The sequence below is a fragment of the Tenrec ecaudatus genome, chromosome 10, assembly GCF_050624435.1.
Source record: "Tenrec ecaudatus isolate mTenEca1 chromosome 10, mTenEca1.hap1, whole genome shotgun sequence".
NCBI classification, from domain to species: domain Eukaryota; kingdom Metazoa; phylum Chordata; class Mammalia; order Afrosoricida; family Tenrecidae; genus Tenrec; species Tenrec ecaudatus.
The window spans coordinates 58,937,177-58,958,413 of record NC_134539.1 but is presented as its reverse complement, the minus strand read 5'-3'; the positions used below and the strand labels follow the sequence as shown (position 1 = coordinate 58,958,413).

At 53.5% G+C, this 21,237-nt stretch overlaps 1 protein-coding gene across 3 annotated transcripts in view; it reads right to left on the bottom strand.

Annotated features, from left to right (window-relative positions):
- Window positions 1-21,237, bottom strand: part of GSN (gelsolin) — a 72,098-nt gene that overhangs the window by 33,378 nt on the left and 17,483 nt on the right. For 2 of the 3 annotated variants that reach the window (XM_075560428.1, XM_075560429.1), the window contains exon 2: window positions 16,157-16,245. The gene's annotated coding sequence lies outside the window, so the exon portion shown is untranslated. Of the gene's footprint in view, window positions 1-9,942; window positions 9,968-16,156; window positions 16,246-21,237 lie in introns of those variants that run through there. The other variant, XM_075560426.1, reaches the window with a different exon arrangement.

Sequence of the window (21,237 nt, the reverse complement as noted above, 5' to 3'; positions counted from 1 at the left end):
GGTTTTGTTAATTAGGACAATGGTCAGTAAACAGAGGATCCAGTTATGAAACCTAGGGAAATTGGACAGGGCCTTGGAGAGGTCTCAGAAATGCTGTACTTGAGAATCTGGCAGATACAGCTCCTGTGATCAGAGCCTCAGTTTCCCTGGCTATAAAACAGGGAGAAGGAACCGTACTTGGCTCGTGAGACAGTGAGCAGACCCAAGGTCCCTCACTGTAATAAGACAAAGAAACAAACTCACTGCCATCACATCAACGCTAACTCTTAGTGACCCCACAGGACAGGGCAGAACTTCTCCATGAGTTTCTGAAACTGTTATGGAAGTAGAAGCCTTCTTCTGTGGCTGGTGGTTTCAAACTGCTGGCCTTTCTGATCACGGCCCAACGCGTCACCGGACAACACCAGGGCTCAGTTGTAGATGCTCCTGCAAGTTCTCATTCTTCTTCGTGGACAGAATTCGGCTTCGCTCACCTTAAAACCTTTGTCGGGCCTTGTCTCGGCAAGGGTGCACCAAGTGCAGGGGGAGGTGACACATGTCCCCATGTTGTTTCTGTTTCACAAACATCACAGTAAGATTTCTGCACTGAGGCCTGGGCTATATGGCCTGGAGCACGCTCCATCCCCTCTCTGAGCCTCAGGGAACACGTCTGTAAGGGGGCTGGGGGGTGTCAGCGCTGTCCAGTTGAAGGATTATTGAGAGAACTGGAGCTACTTGTGTGGGGAGCGCACAGCACAGAGAAGGACATTCTCTTAGTAGTGACAACGGCCATTTCTTGCATAGGCCATTCCCCATCTTATAGACGACAAGAACAAGAGCGTGACCTCTCTGAGCCGCACGGCCAGGCCTCAAAGCCCAGGTCTCCTGCTTCCAGGTCAGAGCAGAGGTTTGAATCTCCAGGGACATGTCACGGCTGGACCTCTGCCTTGGCCAACTCCATCATGGGTGTGGACGGCTGTAGTGGCCAACGAGGCTTGGCTAAAGCCACCTCCAGGAGGCCAAGTAACCCAGGGACTGAAGCCATGGGCCCTTTCCCAGCTTCCGGAGCCAAGCCTGCCTGGTGCCGAAAGCCAGAGCAGGAGGTAGGGAGTGGACCTGGGCCTTCTTCCACTTCCTGACCCCGTGGCAGGGAAGCAGCCAGATTTAGCCATGGGGACAAGCCCTCGACCCTTCCTGCCAGCATCTACTTCAACAGTGTGTCTCACTTTCCCTGGGAGGGGCTGGTTCTGGGAAGCTGCAGAGAGCTGCAAACAACTAGTTCCTCCTGCACCCAACACCCATCCTGGGGGCCATGGCACAGACACGAGTCAGCAGCAGGACAAGGAGGCCCGGGCTGCAGACACCCCGATGGCAGAACCAGGGGCAGACATGTCTTCGGGAGAAGGGCAGGCAGGTCACGTCTGTGATCCTGGCGATTCAGTTAGAACGCAGGTGAGAAGCCTAGGAGGCAGCTGCCTGCCCACAGAGGAAAGACTTTCCAAAGGGGGAGAAACTGCCAAGTAAGCAGCCATCTGTGTGTGGCAGGGGAGGAACTCCACCAGGAAAGTCTGGGCTTAATCCCCTAACCTACTGCTTCTTAGCTTCGTGGCTCTGAGTAAGTTAATGTTGCTCCCTGATCTGTAGGATGGGGGTGTATACCCTGCTTCCTGGGGTTACTGTGACAATTCTACCAGTCAAAGTAGGGGTCCAGGGCTTAGCCCAGCACCCGGCAATGAAGCTTCCCGTGGAAGCTGCTGTTTTCCTCAGCTGGGTGATTGAGTAAATGACTGCCTCTTTGAGAGCCATCTGATCTGTGGAACAGAAGTAGAAATGTCTCCTCAAAGGGTAACTGGGAAGATTAAAGCGGATCCTAAGGCGGGAGGTCTAGTACGACGTCTCGCATGAAATAGATGTTGGGGGGGAAGCTGGTTTCCTGTCCCCTCTTCTGAAGAGAGGGTGAGTGACCCACCAGTGGGGAGGAAGGCCCAGATGAGAAGCACACCAGCCCTTCTCTGAGCACCCCACCCGGCCAGCCCTGGGAAGCTAGGATCTTGTCAGAAACAGCAAGTGGTAGATGGTGTTTGTGCCCATGTGCCCTCCTGCCTGGCTGGGGGGGGGGACAAGTTTGACCCTTCACAGGAGTCCCAGGTCTCAGGGGCTCCCTAGGCCAATGACTCTGTGATGGAATGGATGATGGCAGGTGAGCAGGGGGCATGCCTCATCTCCTGCTGCCAGCTCTACATTAACCCCATCTCTACCACCAAGCTTGGAGCGGCCTAGAGCAACCAGACCTTCCGTGGTGGGCTCTGGTGGGAAGCGGGAGCCTCTTGGCCTGATGGCAGTTGTACTCAGCAGGCAGAAACCCCTCAAGAAGTCAAAGGTGCTAGTGAAGGGTAGGGCGAGTGACCAAGGGGTCCATCAGAGTGTCCCAAGGCTCCCTGAGCTGGGGGCCCAGTGACAAGAATGGTGAGTGACCTTCTTACAATGTTTCAAGGGGCGATGCAGCAGTGCCACCCCAGGGGAGTAGGAACAGAGAGCCTAGAACTCTCTACCATGTGATCTTTGGCAGGAACTCTTCCCTGGGGCTTCAATTTCCTTTTCTAGCAAAGAGGCTGGTGAGTCCATCCCTATGGGCTGGTTGGGAGAATTGAAGGGGTCCCGGGCACAAGGTCTGCTCCACAGCAGGAGCTCAATGGCCTAACATCCAAAGACAACTCCAGAACGTATCCAGTCCCACACAGCTCACTGGCCCCGCACTCAGCCTTGACTCGCCTCTGTGTCTTTACATCCAAAGCAGGGGGGTGAAGGGAAGGAAGTTCCCAACCAAGGACGGTCCAGAGAGCTGGGAGGGAGCTCATGCTGGAGAGGAAGAAGCGTCTCAGGCAAGCCTCAAGAAAACACTTAGCAGGACAGCCTTGCAAATCTCTCACTTAGTGACCATTAAGAGGATGGACTGACACCATGGGTGCATTGATGGGCTTGAACTCAAGAACAGTGGGAAGGATGGCATGGACCAGGTAGTAACCCATTCTGTGGGGCATCGGGTCACTGTGGGGCATCGGGTCACTGTGGGTCAGAACCAGCTCCACGGCACCTAACAACACCTCCCCTCTGAACTTAGCCTCGTCTCTTCCCACCCAGAAGAATAAGGGATTCAGATTTACCTTCCGATCCCAGCTCACCATGTGGGTGACCCTGGGGAATTTACACCCCCTCCACAAGCCACGGTTCCCCAAGAGCAGAACGGCCAGCCCCTACCTCACAGGGTCCCAGCACTAGATCTCAGAAAGAAAAACTAAGTCATGGAAAATCCCCGATCTCATACATTCTCTTTCTATTTGCTTTTTACAATCTATTTGTGTTTAAACAGACTTTCACTCCTAGACCACTTTTCATGGGCAGAACTCCCCTTCTCTGCCTCCCTTCTTGTTTGGCATCCTTGTGGTGTAGCGGCTTAAGTGGTAGGTTGCTGACTGCAATGTCAGCATTTCAAGTCCACCAGCTGCCCCTCGGGGGAAAGATGAGGTTATCTGCTCCCATAAAGATGTAGTCTCAGAAACGCGATGGATTAGTGTCACACCGCCAACCAAGCATTCCAGTGCTTTGCCTCTGCTTGGGTTAAACGTAGGAAAGCACTTTGGAAAACTCTATTAGAAATAAGAGGATTAGTACATTGAGAAACGGCGCCAACTGCATTTCATTACACTATTCACCATGTTTAGCCCTAACATGGCTGGTAGGCCGCCATTGTTTCTGCCTTCAAAGAGAGCCAGTCATCCATCCAACCGCCCTTCCGGCAAGCATCAGTAATGAACGAGCCTAGAGGAGAAGTTAGACAAGTACCTGGACACCTGAATTGCATTGTGGTCACTGCTGGGATGGAGCTATCTTCAGATGGGTTTAGGTTCAGTGAAAGAGACGTCAAACAGCTTGAGGGACTTGGAGGGCTACAGAACTTAGGGAAACTGGGTAAGCAAGAAACCAAGCCAATGGTTTGCTATGTCGCGCCCCAACCCCCTGAAAGAGGACGAGTAATGGAAATGTAGGTGCAGGGAGACAATGGACAGTATAAGATACAAATTAGTAAGAGCAATGTATAATTAATCGAGGATTCACGAGAGTGGGAGGGGGAGGAAAGGGCTCAGGGTTCAAGTAGAAAATGTTTTGGAAATGGAGATGGCAAAATAGGGACAAATATACTTGATACAGTTGACGTATGGAATGTTATAAGAGTTGTAAGAGCCCGCAATAAAATGATTTTAAAAAATAAAAATAATGGAGGGACGGTGGGGTGGAAGAGGGGAGTCAATTACAGGGATCTACATATAACCTCCTCCCTGGGGGATGGACAACAGAAAAGTGAGTGAAGGGAAACGTCGGACAGTGTAAGATAAGACAAAATAATAATTTAGAAATTATCAAGGGTTCATGAGGGAGGGGGAATGGAGAGGGAGGGGATAAATGACTAGCTGATGCCAGGGGCTTACGTGGAGAGCAAATATTTTGAGAATGATGAGAGCAACGAATGTACAAATATGCTTGACACAATTGTTGTATGGATGGATTGTGATAAGAGTTGTATAAGCCACGAATAAAATGATTTTTTTTAATGAGGAGGAAGAACAGGTTTTGGAGAGAAAAAAACAAACAAAAAATCCAAAAAAATGTTGGAAAAAATATAAGGTGATGATTTATTAAAAGAAAGAAAGAAACCAAGCCCAAACTCTACCCACTGCCATTGAGTCTACTTGGACTCATCATGACTCATTCACCTCCTATAGGCCCTCGAACTGCCCCTGTGGCCTTTACACCTCCTATAGGACCCTAGAACTGCCCTTGTGGCCTTTCCACCTCCTACAGGGCCCTCAAACTGCCCCTGTGGCCTTTCCAGACTGTCCATCTTTCTAGCAGTACAAAGCTGATCTTTCTCCTGTGGAGAAAGACCACCCACCGTCTCAAACAGCTACTTTTTGGTTAGTAACTCAACACACAGACCACTATACCACCAGCGCAGCCCTTAGAAACTCAAGGGGGCAGTTCTATGCTGTCCTGTAGGGTAGAGCAGGACCAGATTCGACAACATGGCAGTGGGCTATGATTCAGTGAGGAGCCGTGAGGACCACTGGTTAAGTGCCCCTGCTACCAACTGAAAGGTTGATGGTTCAAATCCACAGCTATTCCCCAGGGAAAGACAGAGTTGTCTGTTTCCATAAGGAGCACAGCTTTGGGAGCCAAGCTCTATGGGGTGATTTTACTAGGTTCTGTAGGGTTGCTAAGGAACCCTGCTGGCCCCGTGCATTCGGCGATGGGCTCACAATCACTGCTCAAACCTACGAGTCAATACAAGGGAGAGAGCTGAGTCTGTCTGCTCCTGGAAGATGTCCAGTCTGGAAAACCCTATAGGGGTCTGAGTCACAATCCACTTCACGATTGTGGGTTTGGTTTTCTGTTTGTTTTTAACTGGGTGGCTTTGAGTCAGAAGTGACTGATTAAAATGGGTTTGGGTCTAGGTTTACCATCTGTTGCCCACAACCTGCCTTGCAGCCTCATCTCCCACCGACAGCCTTTCAGCCACCCTACCCCCACCCCCACCCCATCCTCGGCGCTCCTCTAACCTTCTGTAGGTGCTCAGCTCCAGCCTCCACTCACCAGCAAAAGGAAAGGTTCCAGGAATAAGGAACCCTGGGGTCTAAGGGGAGCTTTGGCTTGAACTCTGTGAACTTTGGTCTAACTGGGTCTCCCGTCAGTGCCAAGAGACTCTGGTACAGACAGGGCAGGAGTGCCCAGGCAGTGCTCATAGCTGGTGCCTACTGCCACCGCAGCTGCCACAATCTGCTTCCTCAACCTGCACAGCACTGCAGGCCCTCCTGCTCGCTCCCCTCCGCCAGGGAATGCAGACAGCCACAGCTGCCAGGGAGGGGAAGCAGGGCTAGGAGAGCTCAGAGGAAAATTACCCAGCTCCAGTCCTGGCCAACCCTGGTGCTCACGGCTGCTGCCGAGGGAGGGGACCTGGGGGTCTCTCAACCCCTTCCGGAGCCATGGACTTGGCCCCAAGCCTGGACCCCTGTCTGAGCAGGAAGGGAGGGTCTGGAGCACTCTGGACCCTACCACTCCTCCGGGCCACTCCAGTTCTTTGGCATCCAAAGGAATGGGGAGGGGGGTAGAGGGGAAAAACAACAGACAGGCCTTTGTGGAGAAGAAAAAATTGACTCCTACTCCCGCCTGCTGGAGCCTCAGGCACTGACACGGGTGGGGGATCCCAGAGGAGAAAGCGTCTGCCAACATCCCAGTTGCCTTATCGCAAATCCTAAATCCTGGGTCCCATGTCCTGAGACATATTCTCGGTGCCATGTCTACTGTCCCATGTACCATGGTTTCAGGGCATGTTCCTCAGACTCTGCTGTGTATGCCCTGAGCATGCAGAATGGTCATGGCCCATGTGCCAACACTCGGGGTCGTGTCTGGGGTCTACTTGTACACTGCATCCGGTGTCGTTTTTTGAATCCCATGTTCATGGTCCCAGGTCATGTCCCTTGGTGGGGCATGCCATCAACCTTGCCCTGAGTCTGTCAGCTGTGCCCCTTGATTCATTTTCTAGAGCAAGGGACAGGACGGTGTGATGTTTACAGAGGACAGACTCTGGGACAGACGCCTAGCCCTACCAGCTATTTCCTAAGTGGCCTTTCCTTCCGTTTCTTCCGCTGGAAAATAGAAATTATATGAACATTAATCTAAACTAAAAGAGAAGGAGCCCTGGTAGTGTAGTGGTTACACATTGGGCTGCGGCCTGCATGGTTGGCAGTTCGAAACCACCAGCAGTTCCGAAGGAGAAACACTGGACTTTCTATTCCCATAAACAGTGACAGTCTCAGAAACCCACAGGGAGTTGCTGAGTCAGCACTGACTGGATGGCAGCGAGTTAAGCTCAAGGAGAGCAGGCACCTAGAGGTGCTTATTAGTCCCAGGCTGGGACCTGGCTCCTACTCTTCAGACTGTGGTGAGCACCCAAGTGCTGACCTGTGTCCTGTGACCCAGGCTCCCCCAGCCCTGGCTCCTACTGGGCCTCCCACACTGTTGTTATTGTGTGCTACCCAATGCATTCTGATCATAGTGACAGGGGAGAGCTGCACCCCACCCGTGCCCCCTGACCCCCCTCCACCCATGGCCTCCAAGTCTTCACGGATCGGGTGACTAACCCATCTCCATCAGAGCAGTCAGTGAGCCCAAAGCACACGGGACCTTTTGCTTAGCAGCTGAGTGCTTCACCACCGGGCCCCCAAACGCCAGTGTGCACGTTAATGACCTGCAGACAACAACCCACAACGAAGGTACGCATCTCCACTCTCCTCCAAGGGCACACCCCCGGCCCAGAGAGGGGCACTTCTCTGGAAGAGGTGTGGGGACCTAAGGAGACTGGAAGTCGATGAGTGGGTCTGGGCATGGGACGGATTGACTGTGAAGGGCGGGGGAAGAGAACAGTCGATAACCGGATTGTGGTGACGGTTGTACAATTCTGTAATGTACTAACAATCATGGAGGTAGTCTTACGGAGTGTGCATTATGCCTCAATCAAGCGGCGTCAAAGGACCTATGGTGGTGTAGTGGCCTTGATTCACTTCACTGCTAACCACAAAGTCAGCGGTTCAAGCCCACCAGCCGCTTCGAGGGAGACAGATGCGGCTATCTCCTCCGATAAAGACTTAAAGTCGTGGAAACCCAGTGGGACAGTTCTGCTCTGACCAATTGGGTCACTGCGTCAGAATCAACTCGCTGGCACTGAGTTTGGATTTTGGAAAACGTTTGAAGGAAGGAAGGAAGAAAAGCCCCTTTGCTTTTCGCATGCACCATTCTGCAAGAATAGAGCCAGAGCGGCACCCTCGGTCCTTCGGAGCAGCTATCCAAGCAGAGGCTGAGCGACCATGTCTAGGGCCAGTAGGAGTGGTCCTGAGCCACTCCCTCCCCATCGCCTCCACAGACCAGGTGAGCCATGGAATTGCCTGGCTGAGCTTCAGAAAACTAGATTCCCAGGCTCAAGCCCCAGATGCTAAACCTGCAGGCCTGGGGTGGGGCCCTAGGATCTAGGAATCTGAGGCCCAGGCAAGACTAGAAACCACTCACCAACAGCCTCCTTCCCCAGCTCTGGAAACTGAGGACAGGCAGGGGGAGGGCCCTTCAGACCCATAGGCATGAGGCAGCCGGAGGTCCAGGGCTGAAACTGGGTCCCGCGCTCCCTTCCTCCTTCCACTCGCCTCCCCCACCCTTCAGCCTCCTGGTGACTCAAGGGCTCTGAGTCATCTGTGGCAGCACAGAGGAAAGCTTCTTAGGAAAAACAATGCCCAAACAAAGCTTCCCCAGATCTGGGAACTCGATAGGCCCAGAAGAGCCCCACCCAGCCTGCTCAGGGACTTTGAGCCAGTGTGAAGCAGCGGGTGGTGTCTGGGCTGGGACCCTGGTCTCTCCTCTCAGCCCCTGCCAAGGTCAAGATGAGGAGCTCTCCCTGTCGGGCTCCCTTTCCCCACCTGTAAATAATACCTCCTCCTCGTGCACAGAAAGGAGGCCTGGTTGCACAGCAGTTCCAGATTAGGCTCCTACCCACAAGGTCAGCCGTTCAAAACCACCAACTGCTCTGAGGGAGAACCCCGAGGCTTTCTGCTCCCGTGAAGCATTACAGTCTTGAGAACCCGGAGGGGTCCTTCTACCCTGACCTATAGAGTCACTAGGATGTGGACTGGCCTCTGTGGCAGTGAGTCTGGAGTTTTGCACCGCACAGAATGCTCCTTAGAAGTGAGGGTGGTGGTGAGACTTCCTTGCAAGGGCAGTGGACAGGCTATCGGGAGAACCAGTCCCTGGAGACGCACTGGTGTTTGGTAAAGCGGAGGGACCGTGACAAAGAGGAAGGCCCTCGTCAAGATGGATCGACACAGTGGCTGTCACGGTGGCCCCAGCAGCCGAGCAGCCGAGCACAACAGTGGTGAAGTTGGTGCCGGCCTGGCAGTGTCTCCTTCCAGTGGACCTCGGGTAGCCAGGGGTCGACACCGACGTGGTGACACCTCTAACAACAACAGCAGCGGCCAAAAAAAGAAAATCAAAGCAGAGGGTCATGAACAAAGAAGACCCCGGTGAGCTGGGTCAACACAGTGGCTGAAACCGCAGGTTCAAAGCGAACCACAGCTGTGAGGATGTCTGGGCGGCACAGGGCAGCGCTTTCTTCCCTGAGGTCCTGGGGTGGCTACGGGCTGCGTGCAGCCGACACGAGCCACACCAGCACTGCCACCGAACTCACGGTGGGGCGGGCAGCAGGATAAGTACAGTCCCAAGCACTGCCTTGGTACATGCCCCCAGACTCATCGCTGGCACCATCCCCGCTTTACAGAGGGGGAAGGGAGATCCAGAGAGGCCCGGCCTGGATTACGCAGCCAGGAGCCTTGTATTCATTCTTACTTTCTTCTCAAAAACGCCTCCTGCTCGGCATGGCATAAAGACCACGGTTCCTCCGTGCAAAGCTTATGACCCCAGGCGATGCTCAGTCACCACTATTCTTCCTCCCTTTCCTCCCGTGGGTCAGGCTCAAAGCAGGAAGGGCAAAAGGCCTGGCAGAGCCAGGAAGGAGGAGCCCTGAGCACCGAGCACGGACTGACGGAGTTCTGTCTACTGGAGACCGGGGAGCTGGCAGCCAGTGGAGGAAGCGGCAGGAGCCAGGGCTCAGAGGGCTGGCCGAGGGGGAAACAAATGGCCGCACTTTGGAGAGGCGGGGCTGGGTATGCGACAATGGGCATGGAGTCGGGCAGGGGCTGTGGCTACGGCCGGACAGGAGGTGGTAGGAGGTTTTTAAGCAGCGTGGACTAGGATGGGGACTGGTTTCATCTCCCCAAAGGGCCTGGCAGACAGATGAACAGGACGTCACAGTGGGGCTCCCACCAAAGCGCACCCCCAAACTCTTCTGAGCAAACCCAAGCTACTCACCCATGGGTCAGAATGACCCCCGAGGGCCTCTTCCTCTGCCATGGCTAGCTGGGTGTAAGGCGGGCTCTCTAGCCTGTGCCAAACAAATCATGTGGGCCTATAAATAGGACGGGTGTTATGGCCGCGTCTGAAATCGCTGTGTCAGGTCCACAGGCGTCCCAGGCACGCACAGTCCCAGAAATGGCCCTTCCCGACACAAATGAAAACCAACACTTCCTCAGGAAACCATCATTCACACCCTGTTCCATTTTCTCAAGCAAAAGCCTGTGGGGTGGGGGTGGACACAGTCCAACTGCCTGCCATAGATAATTAAGAGGCCGGGCCTCAGTCTCCCCAAATGTAAACTAGGAGGGTGGGAGGCCACACCCATGGCACCCCCCGGGTGAACTATGGGGAGCTTCCCTTCCCCTCCAGAAGTGCCCATTGCATTGCTCTCCCCCTCCACTGCACCAGGGGACTTAAAAAGTAGTAGCGTTTAGGCCATTAGAATTGCAACAGGCATTTGCGGCGGGGAGAAAAAAACTGTCCAAACACTGTCCTCGGAGGCTGGGTGGCCTTGAGTGAGTCACTGTCCCCCTCGCTGGGCCCCCTATCAAAGGAAGCCTGTCAGAGGAAGCTACATAGGACGGGATTCTAATCACACCACATTCACTGGTTGCCAGAGGCGCAGCAGCAAAGCACAGGGCACGTTTAGAGCCACAAAAAGACATTAGGATATGATGTTTGATCTTGTCGTGGCAACTCTGACATTATTTATTTCTTAAAACCTAGAGGATGGGACAGCACACAGGCACATTAAGGGCATGGGACTGTGAACTAGAAGATCGGGGGTTCGAACACCCCTGCCACTCCGAGGGGGAAAGTTAAGGCCATCTGCTTCCGAAAAGCCTTCCGTAAAGGAGCCACCTGCCCTTTAGGCTCGTGGTGAGGTGGAATTGACCGACATCAGTGGGTTTTGCTCAGTTTGAGGATGGATTTCAGTTAATATGGGCTCACCCATTGCAACACAGGTAAGACAGGAAAGGCAAACAAACAGACCCATTGGCTTCAAGTCTCCTCTACAAAGCCCCCTGTAGGACAGAGCAGAATTGCCCCACAGAGTGCCCAAGGCTGGAATCTCCTCAGAAACAGATTATCACACACACCTCTCTCCCTGGAGCGCCTAGTAGGTTCTGGTGGCAGCTGAGAGCCTGAGGCACTGGGCCACTGGAGCTCTTCTCACAGCTACCAGATGTCAATCACAGTGTGGAGAGGGGGCAGGTGGGAACTCTGCACACTCCGTGAAAAAATTGTCATAGTAAAACTGCTCTAAAAGGAAAGTGTACTAAAAAATAAATAAGCACGGAAGTACAAGTGCAGATGATGCCCATTGTCCCGCCCCGTTTGGGCAGCCATGTTCCGAAGGGCTGGGGCTAATGAGACCAGTGACAGCCCCACACAGACACCAGGGGGACATGCGAGGGCGCTCCCACGCCCTTCTGTGTCCTGCCAGAGGCTCCTCTGAGGCTGCTGGGGAGGCTTTGAGTCTAGTTCAGCACAAACACACACACACAGGCCAGAGAAGGGCTCCCTGAGGGGCAGGTCACAAATGGACTGGGGCCGGTTCCAATCCACGGGCAGTAAATGAACAATAGGTATCAGGCTTCTTATCTCTGCATCCTCCACAAGTCTAGTATTAAGCTGAACTCCACAGGGAGAAGCTGAAGCTGAGAGGGGTGAAGGATTTATCCAGGGCACAGAGCGAGACTGGGCAGAACCTGTTTCGGGCCCAGACCCTCTGGAGCCCAGTGTTTAACTGCTCCCAGGAGCCCTGGAGGCATAAGGGTTAGTCATTGGGCTGCTAACCACAGAGCCAGCAGTTCAAAACCACTAGCCACTCTGCGGGAGAAAGGCAGGGGCCGTCCACCCTGGCCTACAGACTCACTGTAGTCAGGCATCCACTCCAAGGCAGTGAGGTTGGTTGTTTGGTTTGGGTGTGCCCACTGAGCATTCGGCACTGGCCACTCAGAGGAGCAACTCAACAAGGGGAGTAGCAAGGGGACAACACCAGGGCTGGGGGAAGGCGAGCTTCACCTGGCGTCATGCATGCTTTCTATCCAACCAGTGTCAGGGTTTCCCCCTCAGATCCACCCAACAGTTCTGAAACCCCATCTCCCAAGTCCCTCACTCTGAAAGGCCTGTCCCTGGCTCCCTAGCACCCACTGCTCTACATTGGTCCACTCCTACTCTAACCCTTAGGGTGAATTACCTCCAAGTACAACAGACCTCACAGGCCACCAAGTACACACACACACACACACCCTTGCCTATGCCCCAATGAATGCCTGATTCCCGCTCTCAGCCTGAGCCTCCTGGCATTCATTACAAACCACTCCCAGAGCCCCCACCACCATCTCTTTCCCATTAGAGAGAGCTCTGTGTGAGGGTGAGGGCTGTGGGGGAGGCCGGTGGGGGTTGGGGTGGTGGTGGTGGTCTAATCACGCCCCTCTCCAGGGCAGGCACTCAGCGAGGGTTGGCCTATAAGTGAAAACAGGCTAAGAACCCAGAGAGGCCTTCCGAGGAGAGAAAGGTCACATTCCCAGGACTTCCCAAAAGCAAGCCTGGAAGGGAGACACAGGGGGAGGACACCACGGTGTGGAATAACCAAAAACTACAGCCTCGGGTGTATCAGTCTGTGCTTGGTGTGTGTCTCTCTCAAGGGCTCTGATCATGGGATCTGGGCAAGTCTCTCCCTGCTTTAAAATTCCCTGCCCGTGGCTTCCCACTGGTCCGGGAGAGAAAACCAAACTCAAATGAGCCCCACCCCAGAGCCCCAAGCCTAGCCTAGCCTCTACCCTCTAGCCTCTTCTCACGCCAGCCTCCCACATCTCCTCTCAGTTCCTCAGGGCTTCACACACGCCATACCATGCACATCCTTCCTCCCTGGGAAGCTCGGCCCAGCTGGTTCCAGGCACCTCTGTCCCAGGGTTCTGCTGGCCGAGGGGCAGCCCTGATGCTGCCAGGTGTCACAGATTGAGGGTGCTGTCTTGTCCTTCCTTACCCGTGCATGTCCCAATCTATCCAGACAAGATCCTTTCACAGGGACACCATCCTTACAAGCACTCATAACCACCAACCATTTTCTTGCTAGTTGAAGGCGGGTGAATTAGTTGCGTGTGCCCTGATTTATTTAGGGAGCATCTTCTCTGTAAGACTTGCAGACCAATGAGGTATGGGAGTGTCTTGCCTTCTTTTTCACTGATCCTCCAGCCCCAGCAAGAATGAATGAATGAACTTGTTCTCTGCTGATTCCCCAACCCCAGGAATGAATGAAGGAGCGAGCCTGTATGTGTAACTTATGACAAGAAGGTGGTCGGCATCCTAATGAACCTTTGAGGCTCAAAGACAGGACTCAGAGCAAAGGTCGAAGAAGGATAGCGGAGTGGTTGGAGATAAACCAGCCAGAAGCAAACAGAAGGACCTTCCGGGAGCAGGTAGCCCATGCTCCAGAGAGGTGGCACATGTAGCCCTGAGGAGACACCAGAGAAGTCACTAGTACCTGCTTGTTTGAACCCAAGTCCAGTGGAGGTAGGGGTGAGGCAGGCCACACTGCAGCGGGGAGAGAGGAGTGAAGGGAGGGGCGTGGCAAAGCACAGCTCTTCATCCATGGGCACTCAGCTGGGTCTGAGGCCCCTGGCCCTGCAGGGCCCACAGAGGCAGAGAAAGCAGAAGATGGGGCCCCTATGTTACCTTTCCCAGAAGCATCAGCAGGGCCCCTTTATGGTAACAGGTAACATTGAGGCCATTCCGTTTTGTTGAGTTGGGAGGGCTCAGTCTCAATAGCACCTTAGCCAAGACACTCGCTCTCACTCACTGCCCTCGAGTGGATTATGACCCAGAGGGACCCACAGGGATAGGGCAGAACTGCCCCTGTGGGTTTCCGAGACTGTCATTCTTTATGGGACTAGAAAGCCTGATCTTTCTCCCTCGTGGCGGTTGGTGGTTTCAAACTGCTGACCTTGTGATTAGCAGCCCAACACACACCCCAATTCTGTGCCAGCGCCCCACTGGGCCAAGACGCGGCCCTCCATCTCTTGTACCTGGGCCACCCCTTGGGGTCAGCAGTACTCTAGGGGGGTTTCTGAAGTGGAGCAAGCTCCCCAATCCCACCCCCAGGCCCAGCAGCCTGCCAGCAGTCCCCAGCTTTGTTGTCACAGCATTGCGGAACCATCAAAGGGTCCTTTCACTTTGGCATTGGGAAAGAGGAACCTCCGTGGCTGTGCTCAGCTAGGGTCACCACCTGGGCGCCCGCTGAAGCAGAGGAGGAAGTCCTGTGTGGGTCTGGCATTTCTCCTTTTGGTAGCAAGGGTGATGTCAGGGGTAGAGGGGTGCTTTCCACATCCTTCCCCGCTCCACAAGTGCTAATTAGGAACTCCCTTCCGGTCTGGGGTTGGAAGCCCTCAACGCCCTTTGGCATGGCCAAGCCCCTTGACTCCTCATGACAACCTAGTGCGGGAAGAGACTAATGCGCCTGTTTTACAGGTGGAGAAACTGAGACCCCAGCTCGCCTTGTGTGTACCCAAGGCCCCTGGCTTCCAGGGCAAGTCTCTGCACTCCCACCCAGCTTCCCAGACTATTTGTAGATCACTGTGTATATATACTGGCAAATAACATCAACAAAGTCCCCACGCATAGAACAGATGGAAATGATGAGATTATGTAAACAGTTCTGGCATAGTGGGCCCTTACATACACCACAGATGTCTCCTGCCATTTCCAGAAGTGAATTTGGGCCTCATTCAATAGACCACAAATGTTGCTTTGGGTCCTACTGGTGTAAAATGGGATAAGCCAGGGTCAAGAAGCCAGGGATCACATTTCAACTCACATCATGACACTAAATGTGCAGAAACCCCTGAATGGAAAACCAGGAAATTTTTTTTAAAAGAAAGTCACGGATCAAGCTTGGCAGCACCGCCGGGATCAGGCACTGGACCGCTCTGGTGGGGGCAGTTTGCAGTCGGGCCCAGGGGCAGTGACATGCCTGTAGGGGGTCTCGGTCCAGGTACATCAAGGGGAGGGGAGTATGGAAGGTTTCACAAAGGGCTGCCCCAGCCCAAGCAGGGGCTCGTCCCAAGGCAGGTGGGTGCCACTGCCTAGGGACACCCAGGTCCTGAGGCTTGGCCCAGTGTGAAGCTAGGCAGCAGGACAGTGGGGGTTTGGGTGCACTCTGCCCTGTTCCTGCAGCCCCCACATCTTCTCCCCACCCCCCAGCCATGGCATGCCTGGCCAGCCAGCAGTGGGAGGAATGCCCTCAGCGTTGGCATGTGGGTTTCACTGCAGGCTAGGCCTCTCCAGCCTGGAGCACACCTTGTGGGCTGGGGCGGGCCGCCCTGAGGAAGGCTGGTTTCTGGCCAGAAAAAGACATTTCTGCCTGCCCTGGAGGAAGCCGTTTACGGAGCTGTGAAGGATCTTGCCGGGAGAAAGGCTGCTCTAGACACTCCCAGGTGGACCGGTGAGGGGCTGTGCTGGGAACCAAGGGTCCATGCCACCAGGCACCAAGGTAAAACTGGACATTACGTTCATTGGACAGGAGAAGACAAAAGCAATTGAAGTCATCGTGTTTTGAAAAACAGTGATAGAGAGCAGTAAGGAAAAGGACACAGGGGCGGGGGGGGGGGGGGTTCTAACTCTACAAAAGCCCAGCACATGCATTCTTTGCCTGAAAAGACAGTAGCTGTAAATCTGATAGTCAAGTGGCCTCACCCTGCCAGCTCTCCCCAGGTGGACGTGAGTCATCCACCTGCGCCCCTATGACTCAGGTCTCTCAGGTACTCCTCCTACGGTCCACAAGGCAGCGGGGACAGCCAGCCACTCCCAGCTGGTCTCACCTCTCCAAAGCCTCTGGGCAGAACGCCCACACCTCCTTCTCCCCTAGAGGAATCTCCCTCTCTGCAGAGGTGCCGAGAGTCCTCCAGGGACTTCCTCAAGTCACACAGCAAGCAAGCAGCTCAGACAGGATGAGCGCTGGGGCCTCCTGGCCCCCAGCCGGGCCCTCCCTCTGCAGGATGAGTGAGGAGCAAATAAGGCAATGGATCAACATGTCCTCAGAGCCTTATTAGGAAAACCTTTGAAATCACCACCGGGAGCATCTGCTTCCACTGTCCCCTCTGGGCACCCCAGGACAGCCAGGGACCGGGTTTACGAGGCCAGAGGCCTGCATCGATCCACCTACCTCACGAGGATGTGCAGGTCAGAGGGCTCTGCAGGGCGAAGCTGGGCCTAAGGCTGGAGCTCTGTAGGAAGAGGAGTTTTCAGCACCACCTGGAAACAAGGGTCCGAGATTTACAGTGTCAGGAGGTTGAAAGTGACCTGGGCAAGCCCCCAGTTGATGCTTCAGTCCCCCAGCCTGCACCAACACTTCCAGCAGGGAGCTGCTCACTCCCTGCCGAGGCTTGCAAAGACTAACTGTTAAGCAGTTAGAGTGGTTAGAAGAATTGTCCAACTACTAAAGCTCTCTCCTCTGTCGAGCACCTGCTGGTCATAGCTCTTCTCCAATGAATCACACAGAACCGGTCTGGTCTCTATTTCCCATTGTCCCCTTAGCCACGTGAAGACAGTGACTCTCACCCCCTCAAGTCTTTCTTCTACAAGTTAGAGCTGTGAGACCCTTCCTCTAGCTCTTCCTCAGACCGGGGCATCTAGTGCCCTCCCCTCCTTCCGATTAACTGGGTACTGAGGTAACACAGGACCCGAATTACATACTCAGGAGAGCTCTACCCAGGGTGGGGTCAGCAGGACGCTCCCCTCCATCCTTCTAGATACCTTGCCTCTATTAACACAGCCAAACATCCACTAGCACTTCAGGAAGCCCCTGTTGACTGCCGCTCAACTACAGAGCTGCGGTTCAGGACTTTAGAGTTAGGCAAACCAGCTGCTCATTTCACTAGTTGTATCCTTTGAGTGAATTACTTTACCCCTCCGAGTGTCACCCTGTAAAAGGGCAGTTCTAACAGAAACAACTCGAGAAGGTCACTGTGAGAATTAAATGATATGAAAATGAGTTGAATATTTTGCACAGTACCTATGTTCGCTCGGATTACTACTAATTAAATCTCTAAGTTGTCGTTTCCCACCCTGGACAGTGCAGTTTGGGGACCCAAAGAAGCCACATGCCATGTCCCTAGCTCTAGACCAAAGCATTGTTCTACCGTAACACTGATCGAGGCTATATTACAACTGTCTGGAGCATGTCTTCCTACCCCCCACCAGGCTCTAAGCTTCTTGGAGGCAAGGAGGCTCTATGCCTCACCTCTGAGACTTTGGCCCTGGCACAACACCTAGCCCACAACAGGGTCAATGGGTGACGTAGGTGAGTAAATGAAGGACCATCCAACATGGGATCCACCATGGATTGGGCGGCTCAGCCCTCCAGCTCCTGGCCTTTCAGACACAACCTTCCCCCCCCCCCACCCCCCCCGTCCCCGAGAATCAAAGTCATCTCCATCCAGAGGGCAGCAGGGAACTTCTGCCTGTGCTGGGAAAATGTTTCCAAGCCAAGGAAAGAACCCAAGATCGCCAAAGAGTGGAGTCCCACAACTTTTGGTAATCAGAAATAACAAGCCCTGTTCTCAGTCCAGCAGTCTAAGGCCCAGGATTCCTACCTGGTTCCTGCATTGTGGATGCATGGCAGGTTTGGGAGGCAAGGGTACCTGTGGGGGTTATATAATCTGGTGACAACTCGTGAAGGGGTAGTCTAGCCTCTCAATCAGGTCACAGCTCGATGATCTCATTTGGAGTTGCCATGGAGATAAATAGCTGGCTGGAAGCCAGATGCACTCACTCCCTGTGAGACATTACTGACGACGAGTCTGATGGAGCTACCCTGATGCAGTCAGAGCCCTAGAGCTGGAGGAGCCACATGGTGACCCACACCAGCACTGAGATGCTTCCACTGCCACTAGATCCACTAGACTCTCCACCCACTGGCCCGTGATCTTCCTGCATTCGGCATCATTGCATGTGCTTTGTGAATCTGAAGAGGACTTTATAGATTAGTATCAGACATATGGGCTAATATCAGACTTAGAGACTTACTTGATCTGGACTTGGCTGGGATGTTTTCTCAATATTCAATTGCTCTTGTATATAAAGCTATTTCTTATACACATATGAGTGTCTATGAATTTGTTTCTCTAGTCCACCCAGACAAACACAGTAGTACCCCAAACGGGAGAGGTACGTGCTTGTCTGGGCCCCAGGATCTTGGTGCTAAATGCTACTTCTGTGAGCCTGCCTCAAAAAATCCCACGGAAATTTCCTGGTGCCATGAGATCATGCAAAGCACAGGTGGGTCTCATTGTGTCCATAAATGACTAACTGCCTCCCACTTTCTGTTAGCTCTGCTGAGAACAGCTTACAAGTCCAGCTCCCTAGTCTTCCACACATTTCCAATTGGTGCTCACATCGCCCCTAGAGCAATGTGCTTGCTCCTCTCCCAGGGCCCCCAGGGTACCCAGCAGTATTCACTACCCTCGCATGACATACCGAGTGTTTAACACCAAATACATGCTGGCCCAGACCCCACACCAGGCATCACCTCCCTCCAGCTGCTCCAATGTGTGCTCTTTCACCCTGGCCTCCAGAGCACCACCTCTTCCTGCCAGGTCTAATCCTGACCCCTCCACTCCCGGGACATCCTCTTCTCCCACCCATCACCTCTCACCTGGCTGTCAGCAGCTGTTTCCTAACTGGTCCTCCTCTGCCTCTCTTGACCCCCTGGAGTGCCATTTTCAAGACCAAGCATATCACCTCTCTGTTCTGACTATTGCCCCCAGATAAGGACCAAGATCATTGACAAAGTTCCAATGTCCTTCACAATCTGACCTTGGTCAGCATGCACCTTGGGCCTCAGCTCATCACTTCCTGCAGCCCCTCCACACCCTTCTAAGTCCCAAGCCGTTCAAACCATCCTGGGTCTTCAGTCTTCTGTGTCATTTTCACTGCCCCCAAACCCTCTTTCACCCCGGTCTTTTCTCCCCCAACCTAGGGATCAAGTCCCACATGTCTCCCCTGTATCCTTCCTGTGAGGTTTGAGTGGCTCTCCCCAGGCTCCCACATCCCGTTCCTCTGTACAAGGGAGTGTCAAAAGGTCTGTGGAAGATTTCCATTATCTTTTCATTCCATTTTCCCACAAACGTTTTGAAGTCCTCTCACATTGTAATAGGTTCTTTCCAAGTTGCTGCCCTGGTGACATAGTGGTGCTGCAAATCGCATAGTTGGCAGTTCAAAGCCACCACCAGCTCCTCGAAGAAAGACTGGGCTTTCAACTCCCCTAAACAGTTACAGTCTTGGAAACTCCCCAAGGGGGTCCCTGTGAGTCAGCATGGACTCATTGACAGTGAGGTTGATTTTGGGTTTTCAAGCTGGCCTCCCCCATTGTATCCTGGAGCCTAGTGTAAGGCCAGAAGGACCACAGCTCGAGATTCATCGAATGAAGAGCCAGGGCATCACATTCATTCACACGCTGTTGATGCCTGCCTGCTTAGCCCACACGCACATGGTCACACCAATTGCTAACAGTTCAGGTGCTGCCACCTATGGGCACACTGAGTATTACACTCTTCCAGGAGTCCAACAGCACAAACCCTGGAGGCCACAAAATCCAGTTTTCAAACTCAGCTGGGTTTGGAATGATGGTTGTTGTTAGGTGCCAGTGAGTGAATTCTAACTCATAGCAACCCTGTGTACCACAGAATGAAACACTTTCCCATCCTGTGCCATCCTCACAATTGTTCTTGTGTGTGTCTGCCCATCAATACAGCCACTGGGTCAACCCATCTGGTCGAAGGTCTTCCTCTTCATCGCTGTCTCGCTGCTTCACCATGTGTGATGTCGTTCTCCAGGGAAGGGTCTCTCCTGAAAACACGTCCAACGCATGTGAGATGAAGTTCCACCTTCCTGGCCGCTAAGGAGCATTCTGGCTGTACTTCTTCCAAAGCGGATTTGTTTGTTCCTTTGGCAGTCCATGGTCTCAATATTCTTCACCTCAAAACCCAGACCTGGTTTAGAATTAGCCCCAGAAAACTCCAAGTTGAGGAGACCCAATGGAAGGACATTTCATCCAAAAGGCAGATGTCACCTACCAGTCACTGCCTCCACCGGAGAAAGATGTGGCAGTGGCGTCTGTAAAGGAAATTCGACCCTGGGCTGCGGGGTCCTTCTAAAGAGGGAACCGACCCGAGGGCACAACAGCTGCGTGGTCGTTGGTCTGTTTCCACTCTGGATGCATGGCTGCAGCAGCTGAAAACCAGGGCTGCCAACCACGGACTCGAGCTCTCGCCCACGTGCTCCCGATGCAGCCACCAAGAGAGGGGTTTCCCTCCAGCACTCAGGGCCCCGCTCTGGGCTCTTGATCTGTAGGTGTTTGCTGAGTTATAGCTGAAGAGGTGTTTCTAACAGTCAGCGCTGCTCCCCCATCCCCTTCCCCCCCACCCCGCTCCTGGAAGGGCTGGTCTTGGGGTAGAGAGCTCCCCATCGCTGAAAGTATGCAAGCTCAAGTGGTAACTCCACCATGCATGTCCCGTTGGCTTAAGAGGACAGCTCTGCTCTGGGGATAAGTCAGGAGGCTGGTCAGCATAAGTGTTATGTCTCTGCCCCAAAGACTTGCCCCAGCTCATTTGAAAAGTCTTCAGACTTGGTAGAAGAAAACGGAAACTGTTAGCTGTCAGGCAATGCCGTAAGGGTTCACATGGCCACCCCCAATAAAACCAGAGATCACTTTCTGAGCCACAGGGACATTTTATGTACAACATGCTTTATCCCCACAACTCTGACTGGCAGACAGCACCTGAGATAGTTACAGTTTATTGTGCCAACCTGGCCGATAAACACAGGTGGGATTAATTAACGGGCGGAGAGATAAATGGCTTGGTGAGCCTCGCCTTTTGGGTTCTCAAGACTCTTGCTTTCTGATGGTCAGACCAGGGTGCAGCTGCCTTAGCCAGTTCCTGCTTTAGCTGGCAAGGTTCACTTCCTGCAAGACATCCCTGAGGAGAAGCCGCATGGTCCTACCTGATGCAGCCCTGGGTGCTGGAGCACCCGTGTGGAGACCCCTGCCAGCGCTGAGATGTTTACACGTTCACTGACTCGGCTTTCTTCCTGCAGTCGGCATCATTGCTTGTGTTTTGTGAGATGGAGGAGGACTTTGTGGATTGGTGTCGGACATATGGGCTAATGTTGGACTTGTGAGCTTAGGTAGCGCTGGGTTGGGATGTTTTCTTGATGTTTTCTTGATGTGCACTTACCCTTTATATA